We start from the raw sequence: 9,891 nt of genomic DNA on the forward strand, positions 1-9,891 counted from the left end.
CTAGCTGGATTGCTCTTGGACTCGCCTAGAATAAGGTGGTAACCATATCAATATTCTCTTCTAGAAATCCTCCCCACATATATACACTATACAAGGGGTTTACTTCCATTTCCCAATAGGCTGTTATGGTAGCACAAAGGGATTTTATGGGGCAACCATTTTACATGAAATTGCTATTTATAAGCCAAAACTGGCTGATTGGAAACAAAACAATGAAAACACTAACACACCCTAGCTACAAAGCATGAAATGAAATAAGGGACATTGGAAAACAATAAATAACTTCAATCCACAACTAGATCAATGGATTCAATCCATTATCATTCACATTTTATGCAAAATAAGACCAAAACAGTGATAAAAGTCTGAAAATGAGTAGTTTCAGATTGTTAATCTTACAAAATCAAACTTCCAAACTTGGTAACCATGCAAGAGGAGGTTTAAATAGTCTTCCCCACATGTGGAGTAATTATAGGGTATTTTTCCATCCCTAACTCCACAGCTAAGCTCCTTTAGGACAAAAGTTGTCATGACAACTTTTACAACTTTCCACTTTTTTCTTTGCCAACCTAAACAACCTATTACAAGTAATTACACAATAATTTTTAAGCATTCATAAGACCATTCTAAACCTCTCTAATTCTCACACCAAGTTATGCCACTTTTGACCATCAAGAAGGTCATTTCAACTACTCAAACTATCACCTACTCACAAAGTGCAAACCTAGGAAGAAAACCAACTCAACTAGGCCTACACTTGACTCAAAACAAACATCACACACACTCCTTGGACCCTCCTAGAGTCCTTATTAGTAACCTAGCTTGGCTAAGGTCAGTACAAGCCAAAATTGTGAAAGGACTATAAGCCTAAGTCCTAGGTGCTCCTGCACCATTAACCCCCTTGAGTTCTCTTCTTGTTTTACTCAATTCTTCAAGAACACTGATATGTTCACTCTCTAGATCCACTTGAGCTTCAATATTGTCTTCTCCCTCATCTTCATCAGCTGGTCTATCAAGTACCATGAAGAGATTGACTTTTCTATCATTCTCATAGTAATCATCTTCTGATGCATTTTCATCATCTGTTATGTCATCCTCAATGATATATAGATTGTTTTGGTTCTGATAGCCTCTCCTTCCCTACTAGTAGTCATTCATTTCTCTGTCTTTGCTAGCAGATCTTGTAAACTCTCTTGACTCATCTCCACTAGTTTCTTTATGAGGACAATTTCCAGAGAAGTGTCATATCTTCCCTAGTTGAAGCATTTAAGTGGTAGCTTTCATTTGTACCGACCATATCCTCTTTTGATCTTCTTGACAAAGTTTTCTACTTCTGCATCAGAGTCTTTATTGGATTCTTTATGAGTAACAACTTCTTTGCCCTTTTTAGTGATGTTGAATGCCGATTCTTTCCTTGAGGAAGTATCACCAGTTGTTCTCATCTCATAGGTTGTCAGTGAGACAAATAGCTCATCCATTGTAAACATCTTCAGAACCTTGGCTTCTTCTATGGATGACACCTTAGTATCATATTTGGGAGTGAGAGATCTAAGTATCTTCTTGACAAGAATCTCATTTGCAATCTCTTCTCCAAGTCCTCTAATAGTATTCATAGTTTCATCAAATCTGTGAAGATAGTCTACAATCTTTTCATCATCCTTCAATTTTATGCTTTCAAGTTGGCCCCTTGGTGTTTGTAGCTTGGCTTCTTTGACTTTTGCATCTCCTTCAAACAACCTCTGCAATTTGTCCCATGTCTCCTTTGTTGAAACATAGTGCATGACTTTGACAAATTCATTATTGGACATTCCACTCAAGATTGCATGTTTTGCCTTTGCATTATTCTCATACTCCCTTTTTTCATCCAGATCAATGGGAGGACCATTAGGAACAACATACCCATTCTTGACCAACATCCATACATCAAAGAAAAGAGAGGAAATATAGGTTTCCATTCTTCTGCTCTAGAAGGCATAGTTGAATCCATCAAACATGGGGGCTTTTGAGGAATCAGACTCAATTCTTGCCATTATGTTCAAAGTCTAGAAACTACCCAAGGTTTAAAGATAACCGAGAACCTAGGCTCTAATACCAATTGTTGAACATAGAATACCACTGAGAGGGTGGTGAATCAGTGGTTCCTAAGCTTTTACTTTTTCTAATCTCACTTCAGTATATCATTTATTCACTTAACCACTAAACAGTCATACTGGTAATACAAGAAGGAAGGCCAAAGAGATCATTCAAACAAAAGTAACTCACAACACCAGATTTACGAGGAAAAACCAATATGGGAAAAACCTCGATGAGAAAAGTTGTTGGAGACTACTGCTCCAATCCAGCCTCACAGGTAAAACACCGACTTACAAAGATTTAGGACACCAACTCAAGGAGCACCAACCCCTTCACTTTTAGGGAACCGACCCAAGAAGCATCAACCCCTGCACCAAGATTTAACTTGGTGATGTATATTGAAATACAATTTGAATGCAATTAAGGCTTCTTGTTGCAAATAAATTCTCCAACTCTTTGATCAAATAACTCTTTGTTGGTTGATAGTATTTTCTCCTCCACTGAATCTCACACTGCCGGTGGTGATATTTTTGTCTTTGATTCTTCACCTCTATTACCTTACTCTCCCTCTTTCACACATTCTCTCAACACATTGTGTCACACTTGAATGCTGCTTGTTGTGCCACACCTTGACAGTTAGGCTCAACTGCAAGACTATAGTTCTGTCGGTAGAATCCTCTCACCAGTATGCTTGCTCACACACACTGCCACTTTCTTAGAACTCTTTCTATGACTAGTAATCCTTCCCCTTGCTTAATCTCTCCTCTCTTCACCTTCTTTCTAGCATCCTCTCCTTCTATCTTGAGCTCTCATTTCTTATACAATGATTTCCCGCCAGAATGCAATTCAAACTTCAGAGTGGTTAGGGTTTCCTCTTTCTGAAAAGATCTTAAATTTGATCCAATCCAACCTGTCTTGGATCGATCACTTGTCCTTCAGAGATGAATTTGTACATGGTTAGCATTATGTAATTCAGATCTGCTAAAATTAGCAATCTCAAACAAGATCTCCTATCTAGAAATCCGTCGATACATAAAGACACTTAAGCTGTTTCCTTTGTAGAGGATTTCCTGAATTGGATTTTTCTTTCTATTGATTCAGGCGCCAACTACTCCCTAATTTTCCTCTATCATTCCTTCTTTCTTGAGCCGCAATTGATCAGATACAATCCCATGATTTGTGGCTCCTTCATTAATGGTGATTATCTGTTTTATCAACCTTGTCGATGAGGCTTCACCAACCACAACACGTTTTCCACATGGCATCACAATGATCAAGACATGGCCCACCAACACATAGTCGGTCCGACAGACACATATTGATGCATCCCTTTGTTGATCGAGGTTTCTTCTTCTGTTAACTGGTAGAGCACACTATTCCTGTAGCACATCTTCTCCTTAGTGGTTTGACTCACAACTTTCACATTCTACCTCTTCATCATAAATAAACAACCAACCTTCAGACCGGTTTGTACTTTACTGGTAGATCTTCATTCTTTATGCTCACCCTTATGTGATTATCCATCATGCTAGTTGACATCAATGACAACTTAGTGCCAAAATGCCAATAATCTCCCCCTTTGGAATTGATGCCAACTTCTCATGATTCACTTCATGCCGGTACATTTCTCCCCCTTTGACACAATGAAAAAGGATACTGTGCGCTCCCCCTTTGATCCATACCAAACTCCCCCTGAGCCACATAAAGCCTGCCTAGACAGATGAGACAACTCCCAACTTATGTCGGAGGAAATCAAAAGTTCTTACCAGTAATGGTTTGGTGAAAATTTCTACTACTTGTTCACTAGTAGAAACATAATCCATCCTTACCTCTTGTTCCTCAACCTTCTCTCTGAGAAAGTGATACTTGATAGCAATGTGCTTCATTCTGGAATGCATTCCTGGATTCTTTGCTATGTTGATTGCACTCGAATTGTCACACCGAATGAGAATAGGATCAGTGATGTCCACCTATATGTCTTTGAGAGTTTTCTTCATCCAAAGCACCTGAGAGCATCATGTATTAACAACAATGTACTCAGCTTCAGCAGTAGATAGAGAGACTGAGTCCTACTTCTTGCTATGCCATAAGACCAACTAATCACCTAGAAAGAAAGCACCACCACTTGTGCTCTTTCGATCATCAGTGCACCCTACCCAGTCAGTATCAGTATGTGCTTCCAAGATAAAATCTCCTTGTTTAGGATACCACAAACCATAGCTGAGCATTCCTTGTAGGTAACTAAAAATTTTGTTAACAACATTCATATGTGACTGTTTTGGTGCAGCTTGGAATCTGGCCACCATGCATACTACTTGAACTATATCCAGTCTTGAAGCAGTTAGATACAATAGACTACCTATCATGGATCTGTATAGAGCCTGATACACTACCGGTGATTCATCATTCTTGCTCAATCTGCTGCCGATCACCATGTGGGTACTTACCATTTACAATCTTCTAGTTGAAATTTCTTCAATATATTCTTTGTATATTTGACTTGTGAGATAAAGATTCCTTTATCTTGCTATAATATCTGCAAGCCAAGGAAGTATGTCAATTCACTAAGCATTGACATCTCAAATTCTGACTGCATTTGATCAACAAATTCTTTACAGAGAGTGTCCTTGTTGCCTCCAAAGATAATGTCATCTACATAGACAACTACAATGATTATGTGGTTTCCATCTTTCTTTATGTATAAATTGCTATCTGCACTCTCCTTTTTGAAACCCTATTCTTTTAGATACTGATCTAATCTTGAATACCAAGCTCGAGGAGCTTGCTTTAGACCATACAAGGCCTTCTTCAATCTTCACACAAATGTCTCATCATCATGCAACAGAAACCCTTCCGGTTGCTCCATATACACTTCTTCTTCCAAATTTGCATTTAGGAAGGCAGATTTTACATCCATTTGGTACACCTTATAACCTTTGTAGGCAGAGAAGGCTAGAAACATTCTAATTGCTTCTAATATAGCTACTGATGCAAATGTTTTTTCAAAGTCAATTCCCTCTAACTGAGAGTATCCTTTGCACACTAGTATAGCTTTATGCCTAACGATCTTACCTTCTTCATTCATTTTATTCCTATATACCCATTTTGTGCCAATTATGTTCTTGTCTTCTGGTCTAGGGACTAATTCCCAAGTCTTGTTCTTTTCAATTTGTTGCAGTTCTTCTTCCATGGCATCCATCCACTCTTGTCTTTTGTTGGTCTTATTGAATGTTTTGGGTTCAACTTCAGTCATGAGGCATAGGTTGACTTGTTCCTCATTCTAGGCAAGTCTTCTTTTAGTCTACAGACCATCACTCTTATTTCCTAGAATTTGCTCTTCCAGGTGGTTTAGCTGTACATACCAATTGGGGACTTTCTTGGATACTGACTCTAGTTCAGTGTCTGATTGAACTTCATCATCAGAATCATCATATTGGTTAATCTGTGGTTGACCTCCTTGTGCATGTCTTCATCAATTTTTACAAGCACACTCTTAACAACTCTTCTTAGTCTTTTATTGTAGCATTTGTAGGCCTTGCTATTAGATGAGTAACCAAGGAATTTGTAGGCCTTGCTATTAGATGAGTAACCAAGGAAGATTCCTTCATCACTCCTGGAGTCAAAACTTCCTAGACCATCCATATCTTGCTTGATAAAGCACTTGCTTCCAAATACTTTGAAGTATTTGACCGATGGCTTTCAGTCATACCATAACTCATAAGGTGTCATTTTGCTATTTATTCTTAATTGAACCTGATTCAAAGTATATGCAGCAGTATGAAAAACTTCTTTCCAATATGTGTCTGACAGACTGGCCTCATTTAACATGGTTTTGGCCATCTCCTTGACTGTCCTGTTCTTCCTTTCTACCACACCATTTTGCTATGGTGTTCTAGGAGCAGAGTATAGCCTTCTAATTCCATGTTTTTCACAATAATCTTCACATTCATTTGATGTGAACTCTCCACCCCTGTCTGATCTTAGGCATTTTAATCTGTACCCACTTTCCTTTTCCACCATCTTCTGAAAGATGTTGAATCTTTCAAATGCTTGTGATTTATCTTGCAAAAAGGTGACCCATGTCATTCTTTAGTAGTAATCAATGAAGAGCATAAATTATCTTTCATCGACAAGTTCTCTTGTTCGAGTTGGACCATACAAATTTGTATGCACAATTTCAAGTGGCCTTGAGGTGTTGTGCTCCTTTGTCCTGAAACTCACTTTAGTTTTCTTACCTTTTACACATTCATCACAAAATGTGTTTACCGGCTTAATGATGGGTGGAATATTCCTCACACACCCCTTTTTTCTTACTGCAACTAAGTTATCAAAATTTATTTGGCCCAATCTTCTGTGCCACAACCAACTTTCATCTACTTGTCCTAACATACATTGGGACTCATAGCATTCCTTCAGATTATAAACATTTCCATTAGTTCTCTTTCCTTCTACCACAAATTTATTGGTACTATCTTTCTTTATTTGGTAACTGGTTGAGTCAAAGGTGAATTTATAACCTTTGTCACACATCTAGCAATGTTATGATCTTATTCATCAAAAGTCCTCGAAATGCGGATTCTAAGGTTTTCCCTAATAGTGCGTAGATGTGTCTATATGAGAAAGTGTTGGTGTTTCCTCTTTGGTTTGCATTATTCCCTCGGTTAGTGTTTTTGCCTTGGTTATTGGTGTTGCCTTGGTTATTTTTGTTAGTGTTGTTGTTGTTTGAAGTCGAAGGTCCTTGATTGGTATTCTGTGGATAAGTGTTAGAGCCTTGATTAACACCTTTTTGATTTTTGTTAGATGGTGGGTTACCTGATAAAGACAACACTGGTTGTTTGGACTTTACATTATTAGCATCAACTACCCCATCATTAACAATGTTTTTATTCCTTTTTCAAACTTTGGATTTGTCTAAAGTGTTGTTGTTGTTTTTATTGTTAAAGGGGTTAGTGTGTGTGTGAAAAGTGGAATAAGAATCTGTATCTTCAAGACACAACACTTCAATCAAGTCATTACATGCATAGTTAATCAGATATAATCAATGAATAATAAACCATAACAAATCACCCATTACCTTCTAAAAGATGCAAGTATAAGATTGCTCTCAGATTATAAGCAATACCAGTGACAAGACAACATCAAGACGAAGGATTTTATCTATATGAACATGATGAATGCTAGATGGATGCTATATTAATCTAACAATATTTTTGCAATATTAAACTAAATGATTTAATCAATATGAAACAATTAATATTCAATATATCAATGAATCCTAGAGCAAAAATAGTTTAATAATAATATATTCTCCAGCCTCTCTTTGAATGAGAGATGAGCTTGAATTTATAGAAAATTCAGAAAGAAACCAACGGTTGAGATCAAATGATGATGAGCGGCCAAGATTTTCCAAGAGGAAGCACAATCCAGGTGAATTGATGTGATTGGATGCTTTTCTCAGTTTTAAAGGAAATTGAACTAAAATTAAGATTAAATCAGGAAAAAACTGATTTATTATCCATTTCATTCAATTTTAATATTTAATTATTTTAATTGCTTTCTTTGAGATTATTTATCAATTTTTAATTTATTTTTTCCAAGATTGTTTCCAATTGATTTCTTTTCTCAATTAATTCCTTTCTTGGTCAATTAATTCCTTTTTTGATTTATTTCCATTTTTGAAGATTTGTGCTCAATTGATTTATTTAATTGAATTAATTCCTCTTTCTTGATTTGTTTCCTTTTTTGAAGATTTATGGCAATTTGATTTATTTAATTAAATATGCTAGGATATTTAATTAAAATAAATAAGATAATAGTTTAAAATGATTTACTTGGAATGATTAATTAATTAAATAAATATTTAATTAATATTGAGTGATTGATTTGCCATGTGACATTTGATGATTTTAGGAATTAATTGTGTGCTCAAGATTTATTTAATTGCCTTTGGCTAGGACCTTGGTGATGTTGTCGAGATTAGGGGCCCATGGTTTAGATGGCCATTTTTAGGGTAATACAGTTAGTGTTTGACGAGTTAACTCCTTCCTTAAAGAACTTCAATGTTCCTTTCGTGATGCAGGCTTCCTCCACTTGGATTCCATTTTCTATCAACTTGGCAAAAGATGGTATGCATTGGAGCTTGAGTTGATAACTCATCTCACTATTTAGATTATCGATAAAGATCTCCATCTTTTCTTTTTCAGGCACATCTCGAGGATATCTCGAAACCATGTGTCTCCACTACTGAAGAAACACCATGAATGTTTCATTGTTATTTTATTTGGTGTTGCACACATCCAACATGGTGATTGCGTGTTGAATGTTATAGGAGTATTTCATGATAAATTTGTTTACCAACTCATCAAATGATCTAATAGGAGGTGTAAGTTTAGACAACCACTCCATTGTTTTCCCTCCCAAACTTCTTGGGAATAGTCTCATTAAGCAAGTGTCATCGTGAGAAAACTCTAGGCTTATGGTACAAAATTCCCGAACATTATCATGGGGATCACTTTTACCATCATACATGTCATACTTTGGTATATTTGAATTTGGGGGAAAAGGTACCATGTTCAATCTCTTGTCAAAAGGATAAGGATGGATCTCATCCAAGGAGTATCGCACTGTGGTTCCTTATTGCATTTCTTGCATTTGCCTTTGCATCATTTGGATTTGTTGTGTAAGAGACCATGGGTGCATTTTTACTTCGAGGGAGAGATTCCTCTCTCACATTAAGATTATCCCGATAGTGGGCATGGTTGTGTTCATGGGTATTGTTTTTCTCGTGTATGTTTTCAAAGTCATGTGTTTCTTCTTCTCTTTGTTGTTCTTGATAGGCATAATTTCTAGACCTTGTTCTTCAAATTCTTTCGTCCATATTCCTTAAGTTTTTGGTATCAAAATCTTCAAGAAATTTAATTCCTTTGCTAGTTAGCATGAGTAGATATTTTTCCTTGTCTGCTTCAATAAGTCTTTCCATGAGTTTTTGGAATGATGGGTTTTCTTAACACTCTTGGAGAAGTTTTTCAATGATCTCTATTTTGCCCATATTAGCATACTCATCAAAAGGGTTTGATAATCTACGACCCATACTTGATTCTATTTGTGATTCTCTTTGTTTTTTTCTCTGAGATCAAGTGACAACAGGCATTTAGTAAATTCCACTGTGATTAATTCTTTGTCTTCTATGGAAGTTCTAGGTGGTGTTAGTGGTTCAGGTTGAGCTTCATTATATGTGATACAAAACTATGAGAATAAAGTGGGGTTGATCTTTCCTCCATGATTTAGGCACTGGTTGAATTCTACTTTCTAAATGTAAGCCCTACTTCTCAAAGGTTCCTTGTCAAACTCGTTTGTTTTTCCTTGGATATACAATCGCATGTGATGGAAGAATGTGTGATGTGATGCAAATAGTTGGCGATTGATATAGAGAAATTTATTCCATCTTGCAAGTGCCTTAGAACTAGGTTGACTCTTCTTCAACTTAGTTTTGTGATGAATATTTGTTCTTCTTAAAATATGAGGAGTGGTCATACACGAATGATCAAAGGTTTGATGTTGATGTTGGATTTGGATAGTTCGTTTGAAAACTCAAGTTTACTTTATCAAGTAGAGGTTTAGTTAGATTCGCCTTCATGAAAAAGTGTGTCAAATGATATGGATAAAAGTTTCCTAATATGGAAACTTGATTTGACAACTTAAGATTTAAACTTGGTATGTTGTTTTGATAGAAATCCGTTAGATGGTGGAACCTTGATCATTGTTATGATACTGCCTGATTTTGTTGGATGGAGTCTTATCTCGAGCTAGTTTAAGATT

This window comes from Cryptomeria japonica, chromosome 1 (assembly GCF_030272615.1).
Source record: "Cryptomeria japonica chromosome 1, Sugi_1.0, whole genome shotgun sequence".
NCBI classification, from domain to species: domain Eukaryota; kingdom Viridiplantae; phylum Streptophyta; class Pinopsida; order Cupressales; family Cupressaceae; genus Cryptomeria; species Cryptomeria japonica.